Source organism: Ambystoma mexicanum, chromosome 8 (genome assembly GCF_040938575.1).
Source record: "Ambystoma mexicanum isolate Mex_15411 chromosome 8, UKY_AmexF1_1, whole genome shotgun sequence".
Classification (NCBI taxonomy): Eukaryota; Metazoa; Chordata; class Amphibia; order Caudata; family Ambystomatidae; genus Ambystoma; species Ambystoma mexicanum.
In genome coordinates this window covers 1,018,739,736-1,018,760,510 of record NC_090929.1, presented here as the reverse complement: position 1 = coordinate 1,018,760,510, position 20,775 = coordinate 1,018,739,736, and the positions used below count along the sequence as shown (strand labels likewise).

Genomic DNA, 20,775 nt, shown 5'->3' with positions numbered 1-20,775 from the left:
GGATAGCAATGGGGAGATGCAAAGTGAAGCTAGTCAGTTAGTTACATTGAGCATGATGCCAATGAATACGGGTTCAAATTACCCAATCTAAAAACCGGTTTATAGTCAAAAAGTCGAAAACATAATGTCGAATAGCAAAAATGTCGAAAAAAAAATGTCGAATGTAAAAAAGTTGAAAAACCATACATATAATAGGAAAAGTCATAATTTCGAAAAAAAAATGTCAAAAAAAAAATCAAAAACCCAAAACACTTTTTTTTTTTTTTTACCCAGATAGTAACATTTATTATGGGGGGGGTCCCCCCCAACCCCCCCATCCCAAACCCCTACCCCAACTCCCCCCTCCTCCCCATCCCTCCCACCCCCCATAGATATACCTTTAATTATTTTAAAAAAATCTTTAATATAATATTAAATAATTAATTAATTATTTTAAAAAACCCTCCCAAACCCCTATCCCCAACCCCCCCCCATCCTCCCCATCACCCCCACCCCCCATGGAAATACCTTTAATTATTTTTTAAAAAAAGTTTAATTAAATATTTAGTATTAACACATAAAATCGAAAAAAGTCGAAAAAAAGTCGACATTTTTGTTTTTCGACATTTTGTTTTTCGACTAAATATTTTCGACATTTTTACTTTCGAATATATTGTATTCGAAATTATGACTGGATACCCTAAAAACCACATTATCATTCGGTTGCCATGAAGAAAACGGCGAAAAAGAGATGGTGAAGAAAAGAGATCGGATTTAGTCACAGTGGCGCATAATTTTTATTTAAATATCCCAGGAGGAGAGCGTTTTAATTAACCACAACGTCACATGCTGGAAAGGAATGGCTGCCACACCAGATGTATGGAACCATTTTGGCACGGGTGTTACGCGGTGAAGAAATAGGCTGAAGCCTTTTAAGAGGGACGGCCCAAAAGCCCCAGGAGAAAGGCGGGAGGAGGGAGGAAAGGGAGGGGCTGGGAAAGGGGAATCAGTTTGTAACGGAAAATAAAGGGGATAAGAGATCTAACCCAAGGGCTTCCTTGCCGTATAACCTGGGCATTTGTCCATCCTTGTACCAACATACATTATACTTGCTCATTCTTTTTTACCCCTTTCGTCTCCAACCCAGTAAGGTGCAGAATGAGACATGTCTTCTTTTTGGCATAAAAAGGCTGCAGATTTATTTTCACAACATCATAAATTCCAAACACTGCACACAAGTTAGTGAAAATAGTTCTGAAGGTGCGGCGACTGCTCTGTGTCCAAAACCTGCTCCCCCCTTTCAAAACAAAGTCCACAGTAGGCACAACTCCCCCAACTCTTCGTGTCCGAGTCCCGCCAGCCGCTGCAGGTTTTCCTGGTCTGGGAGAGTGCCATTTATTCAGGGGAAGCTGAGCCCTCATTGCTACCACCAGACCCGCCCGCCGTTTAGGCTCCCAAGAGGCGGTGGTCCCGAGAAGAGCAAAGACCCTTCCGGCTTTCCCATGGCTCATTCAGAGTCTGTATCTTGCCACTGGTCGCCAAAACACCACCTCACCGTCCCGCGACGTCAACGGCCAGGCCTTGCCGTACCACTATTCCTTATGTAGGGTGGGTGGGTGGAAAACGAAAATCCAATCCTCGGTGGCAGTGGGCATCCTTCTGCTGGGGGCTGGATGCTCCTGCAGCAGGATGCCCGCTGGCTTATATGGTGCTTGCCATGCCCCCCTCCTCTGTTGCCCTTTGCGGGCTTTGGTAACGCTGTGGCGCACTTTGCCATGACCCTCCCGCTTAACCAGGGGGAGGGAGGAGGAAGACCCTGCCCGGGTTATCGGGGTGCCTCCTCCATTTTCTCCTCCGTTGTCACTTCATAACTTGGGCATTTGTCCATCCTTGTACCAACATACATTATACTTGCTCATTCTTTTTTGCCCCTTTCGTCTCCACCCAGTAAGGTGCAGAATGTGACATGTCTTCTTTTTAGCATAAAAAGGCCGCAGATTTATTTTCACAACATTTTAAATTCCAAACACTGCACACAAGTTAGTGAAAATAGTTCCGAAGGTGCAGCGACAGCTCTGTGTCCAAAACATGCTTCCCCCTTTTCCAACTAAGTCCACAGCAGGCACAACACCCCCAACTCTTCGTGTCTGAGCCCTACCTGCCCCTGCAGGTGTTCCTGGGCTGGGAGAGTGCCATTTATTCAGGGGAAGCTGAGCCCTCATTGCTACCACCAGACGCGCCCACCGCTTAGGCTCCCAAGAGGCGGTGGTCCCGAGAAGAGCGAAAACCCTTCCGGCTTTCCCATGGTTCATTCGGAGTCTGTATCTTGTCACTGGTCACCAAAACACTGCCACGCCAAAGGTGGGTTACCGGCCACCACAGCTCCCCCCTTTCCTACTTCCTAATTCCAGTGGCTTTGTGCATAATTTCCAGTAAAACCTCCATGCCCAATGCTGAGCAATGCACTCCGTCCTTTGCATCGTCTACCGGGGACTTCACATTGGTCAGGTCGTAACTGATCTGGGGAAGACCTCTGCCCCTGCCACATTTTCCCCATGCCCCTTTCGTCCTCCTTCCTTCCTTTACCACTGTTGAATGGCTTCCAGTGCCCCTCCATTCTTGCTTTGGAATGATCTCGGAAAACCGGATCTTGGTTTCCCCCAACTGTGGGGTCAACTTGTTTGTCTTACTTCACCCTCAATATGTTCCTCTGCCTTTCATTAGACTAAAGCTCCCCAACCAAATTCTCGTTACTCTGCCTGCTCTTGCAGGAGTTACCATGTTGGGGAGCGCCGTTACCTGACGGGTGAAGCTGAGCTTTACTCCTTCGTTAAAAATGTTAAAACCAAATTTAAAACTAACTTTACCTTCCTTCCCCTTTGCCTCCGAGCCACCATTTTTATTAGGCTAAACTCGCCAATGACAATAATCTTAGATCTGCCCGCTCTTGGCGGAGATCTTTTGTTGTGTGAGCGCCGTTTCAGAGGGGGGAAGCTGATCTTTTAATTCATTTATTAATGCCCCTTTCGCCGTTGGGCTTCAAAAGGGAGGCTCCCCATTTCCATTGTTCCTTGTCATGCAGGCCCGATCTCCCCCACCCTAATCCTTGGTGGATTGCCTGCCCTTGCAGGTGTCTTACTGGGCTGGAGGTGTGCCGTTCATGCCCATGAGGAGCTGGGCCATCCTTTTCTTAAATAGACCTCCTCCTTGCTTCTCTTCCTTATGCAGGCCGCCGCTCCCCTGCCATAGTCCCTGCAGCACCTTATTAAAACCTATCCTATTCCCTACCAGATGCACCCCCACCACTGCTACTTGTTTATCGACCCTGGCAGGATGAAATGCCGAGTTGGCCATGAATCTAAAACCTGACTCCCACTGTTATCGCTGTACCCCAGTGCATTGCTTAATACCGTGCGCTGTTTAGTATCTAATTTTATAGAAAGATGCCGTACCCAATTTATATTGCTGTTTCGGTAATGCATGGCACATGGCCCCCAGTTTTCAATTCAGAAATCTCGCTATTCCCTCGGTCAGCCGTTCCATAAAACCAATCCCTTCAACGAGTTGGCCTTTACGACCTGTTATCATAAGCTCAGAGATCCCGGGATTCGCTGGGTCAGACGCAACGTTACATAGGAGGTCATTACGACCCAGGCGTTAACCCTTAACGCCTGATTCCAATTTTAACGGCTGCTTTTAGCAGGCGTTAAAATCCATGGCGCTAAACCGCCTTGGTGCTAATTACGGCACCGTAATTTACGGTGCCGTAATTAGCGCCTTCCCCACTCCCATTATGCCCTATGGGGCAAAAATGGGAATGGGGAAGGGTAAATGGGAAATGGGGATTTACCGGCCCACTCACCTTGGAATGGGGCGGTAAATCCGCCATCCACCATGGTGTAAACGTAGTTTACACCATGGTGGTAAAGTTGGTGTACTTACCGCCTGGGTCGTAATGACCTCCATAGGCCTGATTTTGTTTGAATGCAAGCTGCTACTGCTCCTGCTACACCTCATGCTGCATTTATCTAGCCTTGTAAAGACGATGCTACCTAACCTGAAAATCCTGATGTTGTTTCGACTCTTTTTATGTTGCTCAAAACCCCCCCCAATCGATCACAAACGTATCCCCCTTTTTATTTTCTACCCATGGAGCTATGTCGTTCCACCCTGGCCCAGCTTACTTCCCCCCTAATTCACTTTGCAGCGTACAAAATCCCAATCTTCCCAGGGTCACCTGCAACGTCACAGAGTTCTTTTGTCTTTAACTGGCACCTGGTAGTATGCCTGCCGCTTCCATAACCTCAAAGCTGATGCTTCATAACCCCCAAACCAGGAATAACTATCGTTATGTCCCCTCGCGTGACTGCTCTCAAATTGTAACCTTCAACCAGCTACCGGGCATGCGGCTTACGGCTGATAGCTGCTCCCACCTGGCACCAGAGGGCTGTTTTTTGAGAGGTACCCTCTGCCAGAGTTCTATATGCCCCTGCACCCCTCTCGCCCTGCCCAAAATTCTAAAATGAGTTAACCTTCCTGAAAATTGCACCTCCAGAGTATCCCTGAGCAGTGAAGCTACTGCCCATAACATCCTCATACTCGTACTGAGCCCTTCCCTCCAGGGTCCTTGTGGATTTATTTATTTCTTTATTACCTCACTGTGGCTTCTACTTAGCTTGCAACCCTCCCCCCCCGTCCAGAGAGGTGAGGGGGGGCGAGTTAGGGGGGCTGCTGAGTTGTGCTAAACTGCCTAGATGCCATGCCCCCACAATCTTGAACTTTGCCAGGCGCCTGATTCGCTCCCTTGTTCCTCATACTTGACAATTGTGCCACTGCGGCGTTTCTGATTTCCACCTTGTCCAGACCTCCCAGACAAGCCCGGACAGCATGCTTCCACACTACCCACTACAAGCCCTACGGTGCATATGCGCGTTAGCCCCAATATATCAGAACATAAGAGCGACTGGGCGACTAGCAAGGAACCCAGATCTCCGCAACCCCTTCCTTTCATAATAACACTGCAGGTCTCCTAGCACGGGTTGCCTATTGCTGAAATAGCCGGGATAAGGATCCAACCTCATTGCTTAAAGCGGGCATTTTGCAAATCTGCTCCCCTATCCCCTGATGTGGCATATAATGGGCATACCACATCTGCCTGCCCCATACTGTTTCAACGCATATTAAGAGTGCTATTCCCATTACTAAAACAGCCGGGTTAAGGCTCCTACCACACTTGTTGTCAACAGTCATTTTTCCACCGGGTATTTTTGTAAATATGCTCTGCTAACCCCTGATGCGACATATGATAGGCATACCCACAAAACTATAACGGGATGTCCATAAACCCATGACCTCACTACAGAACACGTGATAACCGCCGGTGCAACGGTGCTAGATAAACCGCTTATCAACCTACCTCCCTTTGCGCCTGCAAAAGCAGCTCCTTTCCTCCTATATGTAAAACCGGTTTCCTTCCAGCAAAGCAGACAAAAGGCACATTCCCCATTGCCATCCTGCTAGGCGATTGCCATTCCAACGCAACCTGCGGGGTCCGAAAAGACCCCTCGACCTCCCAATTAGTGCACAACGGCGAGGGTCCAAATAAAGAACATGCGGCGCCGCGGCCAGGGATAAAACCCACCCTTACACCCGTCAGTGCTGTTGATCAGCGCACTCATAGCCATTCAATATTAAAATGCTAGCGTCGAGGCTGGTCTTTCCGAAACAAACAAGCTTGCCAATTGGAGGGCCCCCAAAATCCACTATCTTTGCCGAGAACCCGCTAACTCGTGGTAATCCCTAGAGCAATGGACAAGAGAAAATGCAGACAATTACATGCAGAATGCAGCGCGGGTCATGATCAAGAACAGCCCCTTAGTAGTGCGGCCCCCCCCCGCCTTTCCCTACAACGCATTGTCTCGCAAGCCCGGGGGAAATGCACACCCAACACGAACAGCAACATGCAGCGCAGCGGCCCTTATATACTTCCCAAATGTACACGTGTTTCGAATGGCCGCAAGAAACCTCCAAAGAAACCTCCAACCCGCGGCGCCGGGGCCATGGATAAAACCCATCAGTGGTATGTGTCGCAAAACTCGCAACCATGCTATCCTATTGCAGGTGCTTTCACAAAACCTGGCTGTGTGCCCTGTTGGCACTGGCGTAACAGGGCCCCCCGCAGCTCCCGCGGTGCAGGAGGGGGAGGGGCAGGAGGGGTGGCGCCAGCACATGTCCTGGGAGTGAGCCCCATTTGAAAGAAAAAAACACCGAAAGATCTGCTCTACCACAGATATGCGACATGAACCCAGCCCTTTACACTGGCCCCTCCTATCTACCACAGATGTGGCCTGAACCCAGCTCTTCTCACTGACCCCTCCTATTCACAACAGCTATGTGACATGGATCCAGCCCTTCTCACTGTCCCCATTCTTTCTACATCAGAAATGTGACATGCATCTAGCCCTTCTCACTGACCCCTCTCACCTACCACAAATATGTCACATGAACACAGCCCTTCTCACTGACCCCTCTTAATTACTATAGATGTAACATGAATGTAGCCCTTCTTACTGACCCCTCCTATCTACCACAGATAAGTTACTGGAATCCAGCCCTTCTCACTGACCCCTCCTTTTTACCGCAGATATGTGACATGAATCCAGCCCTTCTCACTGACCCCTTCCATCTACCACGGCTATGTGACATGGATCCATCCCTTCTCACTGACCCCCTTCGTTCTACATCAGAAATGTGACATGCATCTAGCCTTTCTCACTGACCCCTCTCACCTACCACAAATATGTCACATGAACACAGCCCTTCTCACTGACCCCTCTTAATTACTATAGATGTAACATGAATGTAGCCCTTCTTACTGACCCCTCCTATCTACCACAGATAAGTTACTGGAATCCAGCCCTTCTCACTGACCCCTCCTTTTTACCGCAGATATGTGACATGAATCCAGCCCTTCTCACTGACCCCTTCCATCTACCACGGCTATGTGACATGGATCCATCCCTTCTCACTGACCCCCTTCGTTCTACATCAGAAATGTGACATGCATCTAGCCCTTCTCACTGACCCCTCTCACCTACCACAAATATGTCACATGAACACAGCCCTTCTCACTGACCCCTCTTATCTACTATAGATGTAACATGAATGTAGCCCTTCTTACTGACCCCTCCTATCTACCAAAGATAAGTTATTGGAATCCAGCCCTTCTCACTGACCCCTCCTTTTTACCGCAGATATGTGACATGAATCCAGCCCTTCTCACTGACCCCTTCCATCTACCACGGCTATGTGACATGGATCCATCCCTTCTCACTGACCCCCTTCGTTCTACATCAGAAATGTGACATGCATCTAGCCCTTCTCACTGACCCCTCTCACCTACCACAAATATGTCACATGAACACAGCCCTTCTCACTGACCCCTCTTATCTACTATAGATGTAACATGAATGTATCCCTTCTTACTGACCCCTCCTATCTACCACAGAAAAGTTACTGGAATCCAGCCCTTCTCACTGACCCCTCCTTTTTACCACAGATATGTGACATGAATCCAGCCCTTCTCACTGACCCCTTCCATCTACCACGGCTATGTGACATGAACCCAGCGCATCACACAGACCACTACATCTACCACAGATGTCTGACGCTCATGCCCAGTCCTTTGTTGAGAAAAGAGGCCCAGACCGCAGATAGCAGTCAAATGCTTTATTAAGCAAGAGCCAAGGTGACAGTAGGCGCTCCCTAGAGAGGCAGGCTCCAACTGAACTAATATGGGACACAGAGTAAAGAATAACACTCTAATATGGAACATTGGGTCATCATAATGCATGGAGTTAAGAACATCCTCAGTCACTAATACACAACTGCTTAACACATGTTTATGCACTTAGAAGAAACATATAAGTCAAACCCCAACATCCTTCTCCACAGCCCTCCCATCTATGACTGACATATGACAGGAAGTCAGCATTTCCCCACAGCCTCTGTGTAAGGCAGTTATGAGACAGGAACACTCAGCCCTTCTCAGCGACTCCTCCTACATAGCACGCATAGCAGGCATGTGACAAGAACTCAACCCTTCTCCTTGGCTCCTCTTATCCAAGAAAGAAATGCGACAGTAACACGCAGCCATTCTCCTTGGCCCCTTCCACTCAGCCCTTCGTCCCTTGCTATCAACCAAGGGCGGATGTGCAGCAGGAACGCTCAGTGGCGCCCCCTGGCTCTTCCTATCTAGTGTGGTTGGTTATGTGAAAGGCAACCCGAGCCCTTCTGCACTGCCTCGGACATCTATGCGTCGAGAAGGCTCTGCTCTTCCCCCTGGCTCCTTCTATCTAGGGTGGCGGATAGGTAGGTAGGTAGGAGAGGCACAACCTGACCCATCTAGGACAGATATGAGACATGAAGGTATCCCTTCTCCACTGCTCGGTCATATGGGGCAAATCCGTGGCAGGAACACTCGGCCCTCCCCACGGCCCCTCCTAACTAGGACAGATAGGTTGTGAAAATGCAGCTGGTCCAAGCTTCTCCGGAGGTTAGATGAGGCAGTAATTCCCATACCTGACCTTCTCCACAAACCGGCGTCCTCGTGACAGGCAGGTGCCAGGAGTATTCCCCCCTTCCTCACAGTCATAGAGGCGTTCAGCGTTATTGAAAGTCGCCTCGTTCGTTAAACTATTTCCTGACTGAGGAAAAGATTTGATTCCTGTGGTGCGACTTCAAAGCCATTTCCGGCAGCCCAACGAGTCCCAGCCAGCATTACCAGGTCGCTGTGCATGTTTGGGTGGTGCTTTATCAACCAGGACTTGCAACGGGAAGCTGTGATGGCAAGGGCGGCAGCTCAAATTTCGGTTCCATGTCATTACGTCGACATTTTACTTACACTTTCTTTCTTTGGGGGCTTCCGCCATATCGCCCTCTACCCCATCACTACTACCCCTACCCCTCCCACTCCCTTTTCACCCCTAAACCCACAACTACACATTTTTCTAAGTATTTTCGAAGTAATCACTTCGAAGTAAATTACATCGAAGTTATTACTGTTGTTGAAACTACGGGATACAATGCAGGGGATATCACTGCAGGCAGAAGAACCCCAGTGCCCTTTAACCTTTTTGCGGTCATTACGGATTCTGGTGGACGACCACCAAAGCAGGCATGGTATTGCCTCTTAAAGCTTCCCTACTGTTAAAACCACCTAAACCACAAGACCAAAGCCGAAGAGTTGGGCAGAGAACTAAATGCTCTGTGCCCAGGGCGATTTTTACAAAACCCAAGGTACCCACCCGCCACACATTGTCACTCAGGTAAGAGGGCACGGTCTCGGCGCAGTTAAGCCACCAGGCCTGCAATAGGTGTCATGTTTAGTAGCAGTGTTTATCAAACCTGTCCCAATCACACCTGGCCTCCTACCAACTCCTGGGCCACGTGGTGCCCTAATGCAGGCGTGGCCAGGGCTCCCTTGATAGACTTCTCTGAGCAAAACGGAGCCCTGTAGGCGTGAGTTTTGATGAGTGCGTCTAATGCGATGTAAAGCGGTCTCGGAGAGTGTACATTTTGCCATTTTTGGCAGTCACTTAGAAACGCCCTCTCTAAAGCTAACTTTCAATATAAGCCTCTTGTCAGTGCTGCCCTGAACAGGCAGGCATTATGTGAGCATAAGGGCACGATTAGAGACGCTTCCGGCACGATCAGAGACGCTTCCGGCACCCAGGGAGGAGCGGAGGAATTATCCACCTGCGGGAACTCCCCACCTGTAGGTAGGTGACTCATGAAGGCCTTCGTGTCACATGGGCCTCTCTCTGTGATCTCAGAAGGCTGTTTACTCACCAAAACCTCATGCACACCTCATTCTGAGGCACCTCTTCAACCCCCGCGTACATCCGCCCACCTCTGGGCAGATCAACAGCTAAGTAGGTGAACCCGCCTGGCACAGTTGGCATTGGCTGCCAGCCTCCATCTTCTGTCTCGCTGCCAAGCAATTAACCCGCACACCCTTTTCTCTCCCTGAGGCAGCTCACATCATTGCCAAGTAACACTCCAACCTCTACCAGCCCCAGCCCTTTCCAGTCAACTTTGTCTAGTTTCGTTACTATTTTCGGTCGACTCGACTCAAACGCACACTCAGAGGGGCCTCACTTCCCAAATTGGACTTGGGGATGGGCGCTGTACCTGCTCTGTCACTTTTGTCAGCTATCCAGAAATTCAGTGCCTCCCATCAGCCTATGCATGAGTGTAATCGAATCAATGCTGTCTGCAAAGTCCGCCGTTTAGGGTGCCGTAGCCGGATATTGGATTGTGGGGCCATTGAGCAAAGAAATTACTTTGGCACGTTGGCATAGCACGAAATAAAAAGAACCCCCTGCAATGGGGCGTGGTTCCGAGGAGATTCCTGCCACCCATAGACAGATACATGTCTTAAGTAAATCTTGGGAGCCCCTTACAGGTGTCCCACCCTACGCAACAGGGGCTCCAGGGGTGCCCCTTATCCCCTTCTTTGGCACCTTTAGGATACTAGAGTGGAGACCAATCATGTTATGTTATGTTGATCTTCCATAGCACTAACAACTTTCAAATGGTATCCAAGCACTAGTGTGGCTAGTGTCGTGGCAACCCCTCAGGGATGCCTCTACCCTTGGAATACATGAAGGAATTTCCCACGATCAGCTCTCAAACTCCCAGAAAAGAAGAGGGGGACCCCGAGCACAGTAACTAGCCTTCCTCAGCGCACTCTTGGTCTCATGACCTGCAGGGTACGGTGAGGACCTCAGAGCGAGCCTTAAACCAAACTTGGAGTATTAGAAGACTTCCTCAGCAGGCTCCACCAAGCAGGAAGTTCTGTTGCGCCAATTTGGGACCGCAAATGTATTTACAAACATGGGTTATCCCACTATCTCACCAGTGCAGTAAAATGCTGAAACTCGACAAATGCCCTCTTACGCCAAGCAACAGTAGGAAGTAGAGGAGGATGGACGACAAGGCTGCCGTTATTGCTGGTGTCTACAGAGGGCATTATTGACGAAGACTCTGCTTGCGACCATTGATGGACTTCTAGAGGGGGGCCGAAGTGGCAACGATAACCCATGGTTTAATAAATCACCAATGCATTCGCCCCATGTGACAGAAGCAGCAGCAAAAAAGTTTAGAGAGGGCAACAGTCCTCCTGAAGAGGCAGAGTCTAGTCCAGGCCAGCAGCCTGGGCAGAAGATCTTAAGAGGGTTGGTTTAAATGTTGATCGCAGTGTGGGGCTAATATTGGTCCACAACTGTCCATCTGACCCTCTAGAAAAACTGTCCAAGAAATGGGGACGGAAGAGAGGGGGCACGAGATTGCCATGGTGGGTTCCTATCCTTTGAAAATGTTAGGTATCTCAGTTATGGGGCGTGGACAGGGTCAACCTAGGATGTAAACTTGCCCTGGGCACTATTGAAAAAGTGGCTCTCAATAACAAATTGGAATTTACTATTTTTCATGATGACGGTTTGAGTACTACTCAAGGGGGTATAAGTGTTTAGTAGCATTTTCTAAAATGATTGCAGTTCCTCAAACTGGCCCTCTTTGGCCAAAAGAAACGTCTCACTTTGACCCAAAAAACGGTCCCAAACTAGAATGTTGGGCCAGCCCTCCGGGCATTGCCTTAATACCCTATGAGCCAGTCCGAGCCAGGTTGTGGACAATCACTTACGGTTCAATATTGAATACCATAACCTTTGACGCATACCCATTGTGCATGGATCTTTGTTGAAAAATTGGACGATTTATTCATTTTTTGTATTATATTCTTGTCGAGTGCTTTTCAGTGGCTTTATATAGGAACATAACTCGAAATAGTGCTGAAACCGATATTTCTCGTGAAAATCACAATTTTCCTTAAAATTGCCATATAAAAGAACACATCATTGCCCAACAAAGCACTATCCACCTTTGAGGGCAAGGATGCAACAGTGATGTCTGGGTTTTTTAGCATATATTTTGGGAACCCCTTTTGTATAAACCTGTGGGCCAGTGGGCAAAAAAACAGTTACCCAAAACTTGATTGTAGACTCTTCAGTGTGGGCACCTTCCTAGAGTACTGGTTATTTAACCATGCTTTTACTCAGTAGAGGGGCTCCAATATTTTTTGAAAATATTATCTGTCAAGTCTTCACTTTTGTAACTCTGAAAGGCACATCCGTAATTTAAACAGAGCACAGTCCAAGGCCAACCAATCACAGACCTTTTCAACCTCACTGGGAACACTCTTTAATGTGAGTCTCAATAGGTAGACTTGTTTATGTGGTCTAGCAAACCATGAGCAGTGTCTGCCTGACCGAGGAGGAGTTAGACATTGAGAAAAAGAATGATGACTAATAATGGAAGACGACGATTGAGGAATACGAAGGAGGTGTGAGGAAAAATTATTATGTACTAAATTATAAACTGGGGCATGTCAGAGTCACTCTCCTTACTCGTTGCTCTACATTCTTATTTCTTCTAATGCCCGAGCATGGAGGAGTGAGATGCTGGGAATAAGAATGAAGACTAATGATAGAAGAGGATGATTAAAGAGTAAGAAGACGACGTGAGGAGAGTTAAGGATGTCCTAAAATGTACACTGGTGGCACTTCTGTCATAATCTCAAACATCAATATTCATTCTCATTCCTAACTTGTAATGCCTGAGTGCAGAGAAGTGAAACATTGGGAATAAGAATAAAGACTAATGATACGGAAGGATGACTGTGGATTGAGAAAAAGGTGTGAGGAGAAGTGAAGAATGTACTAATGTATACATTGGTGACATTATTCTTCAGTTATCCTTCTCACTCATCACTCTTCATTCTCATTCCTAGCTTCTCATGCCTGAGCACAGAGGAATGAAACATTGGGTATAAGAATGAAAACTGATGACAGAGGAAGATGATTTAGGTGTGAGCATAAAAAAGAATGTCCTAAATGATACACTGCTGACACTACTCAGTGATACTCCTCACTCTTCATTCTTAATCATAACATCTAATTCTAATGCCCGAGCACAGAGGAGTGAGATATTGGGAATAAAAAGAAGACTGATGATAGAGGAGGATGACTGATGAGAAATAAGGATGTCTTACATTTTAAACTGGTGATACTTCACAGTTATCCTTCTCACTCATTACTTTTCAGACGCATTCCTAACTTCTAATGCCTGAGCGCAGAGGAGTGAGAGTAAGAATGAAGACTGATGAAAGAGAATGATGATTGAGGAGTGAGAAGGAGTTCTGAGGAGAAATAGGGATATCCTAAAATGTACACTGGTGACATTTCCCAGTCATGCATCTCCCCATCATTATTCATTCTTAATCCTAACATCAAATGACTGAGGAGGGAGGAGTAAAATGCTGGGGATAAAAATGAGCAATGCCAGTGGTTTAGATTGATTCTAAACCTTCCAGCCACTCCTACTTTGCTTTGCTGATGTCACCACGAGTGGGACGGGTAGGCTCAGATATGGGTGCCATGCCTGCTGGAACTAGTCACTGAGGTTAGAAGATCTTTCCACTGGCTGCTTGTCCATCACCGGATATCACACAAAATATTCTCCCTCACTCATAAACGTCTTGCTGTAAGCACCTGGTTACCTTTCAAAACGGCTACACAAGGCTCCCGTCATCAGAACACTTTGTTCCAATGGCATTAATAAACTTCTTCCCCCTCTATTTGCCAGCTGTGATGCATGCGCACTAGGCTTGTGTAATTCTCTGCCCTCAGATGTACGTGCCATCTCATCCCTCTCTTGCTTTAAGAAGGCCATACAAACCCACTTCTTCAATTCCAAGAACTAATATACCTATTTTCCTTGTGACTTCCTGATCCTGGATCCTGGCCCCTTTCCACTGGATTGTTTGTCTTCTATGTGCTCACCGAGGCCCATGGTGTGTTGCACGTTATGAGTAATAAAGTAATAATGATAGTAAGCTACTCCTCACTGATGATGCCCAATGAGGTAAAAACATGTCTGGAGTGGTCTCATGCGGAAGGGATGTGACCTAGCAGTTTGGGCTGGACTGCCCCTTTTGGCGTGGGACTGAGCCAATTTGCATATGGTCTTTCCACTTCTATATGCCAGGACGAAGAGCGATGGTCTGGAGGGTTGCCAAGAGCTATGCCAGAGGTGAAGAATAATTCGAACCCTTCAAGCCATTACTTCAATTGTTTTTGCAGGGATAAAAATGAAGACTGATGATAGAGGGGGGATGTTTGAGGCACGAGTAGGAGGTGTGAGGAGAAATAAATATGCCCTAAATTGTACACTCTTGGCACATCCCAGTAATTCTCCTCATTCATCAGTCTTCATTCTTGTTCCTAACTTCTAATGCCTGAGTGTGGATGAGTGAGAAAATGGGAATTGGAATTTAGAATGATGGTTGAGAAGTGAGGAGGTGTGATGAGAAATAAGGACCTCCTAAATTGTACACTGGTGACATTTCTCTGCCATCCTCCTCACTCATCACTCGTCCTTCCTATGACCAACTTCTAATGCCTGAGTGCAGAGGAGTGAGACGTTGGGAATAAGAATGAAAATTGATGTTAGATGAGGATGATTGAGAAGTGAAAGTGTTGTGAGGAGAAAACAGAATGTTCTACATTTTATACTGGTGGAACTTCTCAGTCATACTCTCACTCATCACTCTTAATCCTAACTACTAATGACTGGGCGCAAAGGCGTGAGATGTTGAGAAGAAGACTGATGAAAGAGGGTGATGATGAAACAGGAATGAGAAGGAGTTCTGAGGGAAAATAAGGATGTCTTAAATTGTACTCTGCCGACACTTCTCTGTCATCCTCCTCACTCATCACTCTTCATCTTAATCCTAACTTCTTATACCCGAGTGTGGAGAAGTGAGATGTTTGGAATAAGAATGCAGACTAATGATAGAAGAGGGTGATTGAAAAGTGAGATTGAGGTTTGAGGAGAAAAATGTCTAAAATTGTACACTGGTGACATTTCTCAATCATACTCCTCAAGCATCTCTCATCTCTCATCATTCTTAGTCCTAACTTCTAATCCGTGAGCCCAAAAGAGTGAGATATTGAGAATAAGAATGAAGACTGATGATAGAGGAGGATGATTGAAGAGAAACAAGGATGTCTTATATTTTACACTGGTGACTCTTCTCAGTCATCCCTCTCATTCATCACACTTCATTCTCATTCGCAACCTTTATCACCTGAGCTCAGAGAAGTGAGGTGTTGGGAATATGTAATGCCAGTGAGAATTCACAGGAAAAAACAAACACTTTAATAACTGGCAGGTTATCCCAAAGACTCACCGGTACCTCTCTTCCTCTCCTTGTGACTGCGACCTTCCAGTTGTGGGGAGGAATCTGCTTGTTCCAACAGGGGGGACGAATGCGAAAAGCCTCCCAGATACCCCTTCTCCCCACTAGAAAACCAGAGAGGAGAAGAGATCCCAGGGAAACCCTCTGGGGAAGAAAACCATGTGTCGACGGCTGCGGGAAAGTAGTCTTCAATGCAGCGGAGATTCAGGTGAAGTCCGGAGACTGGTGGTCTTAAAAAGGAAAGAAAATGGTAAGTACTTGCAGGTAGGTGAGAGGTGGAAATGTAAGAGATTATGATTTGAATTACCCTTATACAGGAGTGGAATGCGAGAAAAGGTGCCAGCCGGAAACTTCTGAGAATCCCTAGGGTAGCATGAAATAGTGAGATTAGAATGAGTATGAGGACTGGATAGAATCGGGTCGAGGCCACGGGAGAATCTTTTACCTGGATAGAAAGAAGGGCGGAGCTTGGAGTTGATTCAGTTGTGAAGGGTTTGGAGCGAACGGGTGCAGTACCCGTGTCGCATATTTCTGTAGATGTAAAAAAGGGAGAAGGTAATTGAGTAGGGAGACGTACGGAAGGTGGAGGATCTCGGGGAGCCTGAATGTAGCTTACCGTGTTCCGGAAAGGAACCGGTGAGCCGTTTGGAGCGAGAAAGTGTTGGAGTCGAGGGAGTCGGGAAACAGAGACGTGGTATGGTAGGCACTGAAATCGAGATAGGATAAAGATTGTTTAAGATGCAGAAAGGGTAGTAATATGCAAGACGTATCAAGAAGATCCTAGATGCGAACTCACGGAGCGTTGTTGTAGAGGAGTAGCAACGCATCCGTGCGTCGTTCACAGGAACAGATAAACCTTCTCTCGGGTAGGGGGATGGTACTTCCTGGATACTGAGGCGTGCAACATCTAGACCCGCATCTTTAGTTGCGGCGGCCATCTTGCCAGTAAAAAATGGCCGACACCCGCCGTCCCAAGGTCCATCGATGCCACAAGGACCAACGCCTTTGGAGAGGCGTGACAGAATAAGAATGTAGACGAATGATGAGAGGGGATGATTGAGGAGTAAGATGGAGTCTGAGGAGAAATAAGGATGTCCCAAATTGTACACTGGTGGCATTTCTCGGTCATCCCCTGAACCAGCGCTCGTCATTCTTGTTTCTAACTTCCAATGCCTGAGCGCAAAGGAGTGGGATGTTGTGAATTAGAATGAAGGCTGAGGATCGAGGCCGATGATGGAAGAGTGAGGAGGCGGTGCAAAGATAAATAAGGACGTCCTTAATTGTACACTGCTGACTCTACCCAGTCCTCCTCCTCACTCATTTCTCTTCATCTTAATCCTAACTTCTTATACTCGAGTGTGGAGGAGCGAGATGTTGGGAATAAGAATGTAGACTAATGATAGGAGGGGATGATTGAGGAGTAAGAAGGAAGTGTGAGGAAAAATAAGGACTTCCTAATTTGTACACGGGGACACTTCACAGCCCTCTTCCTCACTCATCACTCTTCATTCTTATTCCAATCTGCTACTTCTTGAGCACCCAGGAGTGAGAGGTTGGGCATAAGAATGAAGGCTGATGATGGAGGAGCATGGTTGAGGAATGAGAAGGAGCTGTGAGGTGAAATATGTCTGTCCTAAAAGGAATGTTGGCAGCCTGGTTAGAGTTAGCTTCCAGCTGTTAGGGATGTTTCGGGGCTCACATTGCAATCGGAACAGTTATTTTCCTCTGCTATACTAAACTTTGCTTTCATTTGCACTGCAAAGTCTGGGCACGGTCTCCGCGTTCTTTAATGTGTGGAAATGGAATTCTTATTTTAAGCTGCCACCTACATGGTTCTGAGAAGGGAACCTTGCTCTTGATAATAAGCGGCATCCTGTGGGACACCATTTCAGCAGCATCACATCAGACCTGCCCTGGGAACATTTCTTCCTCAAGCCTTGCACTCTACATATGTAACTGCCTATCACGCCCCCCTTCTTCATCTACAAATAGTAACCATATTGGTAATCCCCCCAAAAAAGTATACAAAAAAGCCGAGGCACAAAACACAGAATTAAAAAAAAATCAGATTAATGAGGAATTTTAGCATTTAAAAAAAACAAATAGATAGATGGGGATTGGGCTGGGGTATACAAAAAAGGCAGTGGGGGCGTGCTGTAGGACGTTATTTTAATGTACAAGCACCCCATCAATCACAATCATGACTATTCTTTACTTATTTAATCCTCATTATTTCCACATTCAGATTTTATTTAGTTTATAATGCAGACAAGTCTCGATGTAAATCATTCTAACAGAATCATGGCACCTGGTTTTCATGGAGCCTTTTGAGCAATGTCAGTGTTGCTTTGTCAATCGGATGCGATGTTCCATGCATGGAATCTTGCGATTAGTCTGCAAGGAATGTCATGAGCCATGTAATGTTGTGTTTTGGGGGGGAGGGGACACTGAGAATTTAGCAGTATTTCATGGACTGTTATGAGCTGTTTGCACTGTTTAATGGTGAGTGGTGAATTGCTATCTTGCTGCAAGATGACTCTTCCAGCACAGGAAGGCAGCGGGCTTACATCAGCTTCGGGGTGCAGAAGCCCTTTCAGAACTGTTGGAATAATCTCCAAACTGTGAGATTATGGATATTGTGTAAACCGCAAGATGCTTTTGTGGCAATGCCTGTATTGTGAATGTTGTAGTAGGCCAGATTGGTTCTTAGGATGCCTCATACAAGGGGGTGAGAAATGTCACCCAGAAGGATTGGAACCTCTTGGTCAAATTCTAACATCTGTAATTGCATCATGACATCCTCATGATCAGGAACAGCTGGAGAGGGCTCAAAGTATCTATCCAGGGTTCTGGCATGTGCATGGCCCAGTACGTGCTACTTGATGTAGTTCCTTCATTTTGTGTTTAGAGTCAACTTGGGTGTCTTTTTGGGGTGACGCTCAGTTATAGGTCGAACGTAGTCGGCATAGGTGTGGAATCCTACAGTAAGGCCCAGCAAAGTAATGAAGATACTACAGTGAGAAAAGAGGTCATGTGCTGTCAGTCTGGCTTGATGTGCCTGTGTTTTTCATTTTCACCTCTCACTGGTTTGCCAACTTTTCCACTGAGGAGTCTAATCAAAGGACTAGTCAGCAAATTGAGAGTCGATAAATACCTTCCGGCTGGGTACACCATGTGCTGTGTTGTCCCTATATCAGTAACCCATCATAACTGCCTGTGAGAGTGCCACTGTTTGGTGGTAGCCTTTTTAGCAATATCAGAGGCTAAAGCTTTGTGTTAGGCAGGGGACGGCCTCTCCCACCGTCACATACATTTCAAGTGCTGAGTCCTGAGGCCACACAATGGTCTGTATAAAGTGAGTGTGATACGATATGGCTTTCCGCCATTGTGGCCTTATCATGGCTATGCTGGCCTCAGAGTTTCAGGGCAGCAGTGGCCATAGTCAGATCAGCTTACTTTGACTGGAATTTCCTACTTCAAGTCTGAATCCACATCTGGGGTGTTTTGTCTGGAAAGGAGGGCACAAATATGGAATGTGGTGGCTCCCACTGAATGTGTGACACCAACCACTTTTCAATGCCTATAGCCCTGGGGTTGTAGCTTGGGACCTTCACCCTTACTCCATTTCCACCTTAAAAGTAGAGTGTCTACTTCAGATCAAACCCACCGAACCGTTTCAAACAGAAGCATAAGTCCTCCCTCCTTTGGCTTGTAGCAACACCTTCAGCGCACAAATGACTTATTAGTACATCAGATGTTCTCCTCTGTCCTCTTCTCCTCTTGCTTCCCTCAGTCACTCTTGTGCTAATTTTCCCTTTGCTGCTGTGACTGGGGCCCGGTCCCTTCAGAGTCTTACAGGGGCCAGACCACCCCTACCAGTCTCCCCAGCATACTTTCACAGCACTTGCGCTCGTGATCCCTTTCCTGGACTAGTCCAACTTGGTCCTCCCTGCCCTCCGCACTCAACATCCCTTCCCCGGTCAGTTGCCGCCTTGGCCCACCATGCACTTGCACTACCTGCACCCTTGGGGTTACACCGCTCCTGCACTTCTCCCTTTTCTCCTTCCCCTTGCACTTACCATCTTGTCATGCACTTGTACGGTAGGAGTGTCACAAGCCCAATATAACCGCTTCTGTTTTTCTACTTTTTGATTCTCATGTACCCGCTCCATCTTGTCTTGTGGCGCCTGAGAATACATGAGTATAGGCGCCATACAAATGTCCAATAAAATAAAAAAATAAAAAATCATAAATGGAGTGCTATAATGAGGAGACTCTACAGTATACATTCCTTTGTGTTTCAGTAAGGTTTCAATGGAAATGTCTGGTCCAGCCATATACAAACACCCCAACAAAGAAGTGATTAATATAGTGAGAGACATCCCCACCATGGCAGTGCATCGAATGTACCACTGGTCCATCTTGTCTGCTCTGTTGGGACAGTGAACTGTGAGCGTGTGTGATAGGGCACGAAAGATAGAGAACCAGCCTGGGCAGGGCAAAGCCAGATGACACTCTGGTAATGATCAGTAGTGCTCCTGACATGCACTGGTCCTAGGAAGGGGGGAAAATATTCCCCAAACTATCTAGTTACTTTTTCTCACTGAGGTTTCCATAAGGAAAGCAGGGTCTTGGGAGCCGCAGCTTTACATGGTAAAGCAAATCATTAGGCGTCTTGTAGCCAAACTGATCTCAACCTATTGTGTGAGACTGTCCGGGCGGTCTAATTCTGCAATGTAGATATGTTCCCGAAATGGCACAGTCTGGGAGAGGCAAACTGGCCATACCATCCTGTTCTGCAATAACATTCTCTCTGGCTTGCAGGGATTGTAAGCAGTCATCACGACTAGAATTTCTCGCCCACAGGGCTCAGATTCCAGGAATTCAGAATTATTGTGGGAAGACGGTTTGGTATTTCAGAAATCAGACCTTCCTTTCCCAACAGATGTCTAAGAAGTACCATCGTAGCCAAAAAGAATACTTTGACTTATCACCACCGACTTTGTGAGGTGTGCCTGAGATATTTAATCCCAGGATGGCGGGGCAGAGGAGAACGAGTGAAAGAAGAACATGTATGTTAGAGGGGAATAGACGAGGGAAAGGGAGTGAGTGGGGGATATGCAAGAGAGAAGAGATGAAAGGTAGAGATGATGCAGGAGAGCAAGATAGTGGTAGAGAGATACTGGCGGAAGGAGACAGAGAAAGAGCCTTAGTAAAAAAAAGAAGGCCATAGCGGGAAAAAAGGAGAGAAGAGAGAGAAAGAAAGACTATAGAGGAGGTGTGATAGAAGGAACTATTAAAAAGTAGGAAGAGAAGTAGGAAAGGCAATACTGGAACAGGAATGGGAATGGAGAAAGAAAAGTGAGATGCCAGGAAAGGAGAGTGTGAACGCCGTGCGGAGGCTCAAGGATGGGAAGGACTCACTGAGGCCTATTGGGTGAAGGGAGCTCTGAAGCGGTGACAGTAGAGATCTAGCC

At 47.0% G+C, this 20,775-nt stretch overlaps 2 long non-coding RNA genes across 2 annotated transcripts in view; one reads left to right on the top strand and one right to left on the bottom strand.

Moving 5' to 3' along the window:
- Positions 1-20,775, bottom strand: part of LOC138472666 (uncharacterized) — a 458,156-nt gene that overhangs the window by 111,957 nt on the left and 325,424 nt on the right. The window lies entirely within an intron of this gene.
- The window catches only part of LOC138473712 (uncharacterized), a 34,590-nt gene continuing 29,151 nt past the window's right edge, over positions 15,337-20,775 (top strand). Inside the window, exon 1 of the long non-coding RNA XR_011268875.1 lies at positions 15,337-15,548. This is a non-coding gene — a long non-coding RNA (uncharacterized lncRNA). The remainder of the gene's footprint in view (positions 15,549-20,775) is intronic.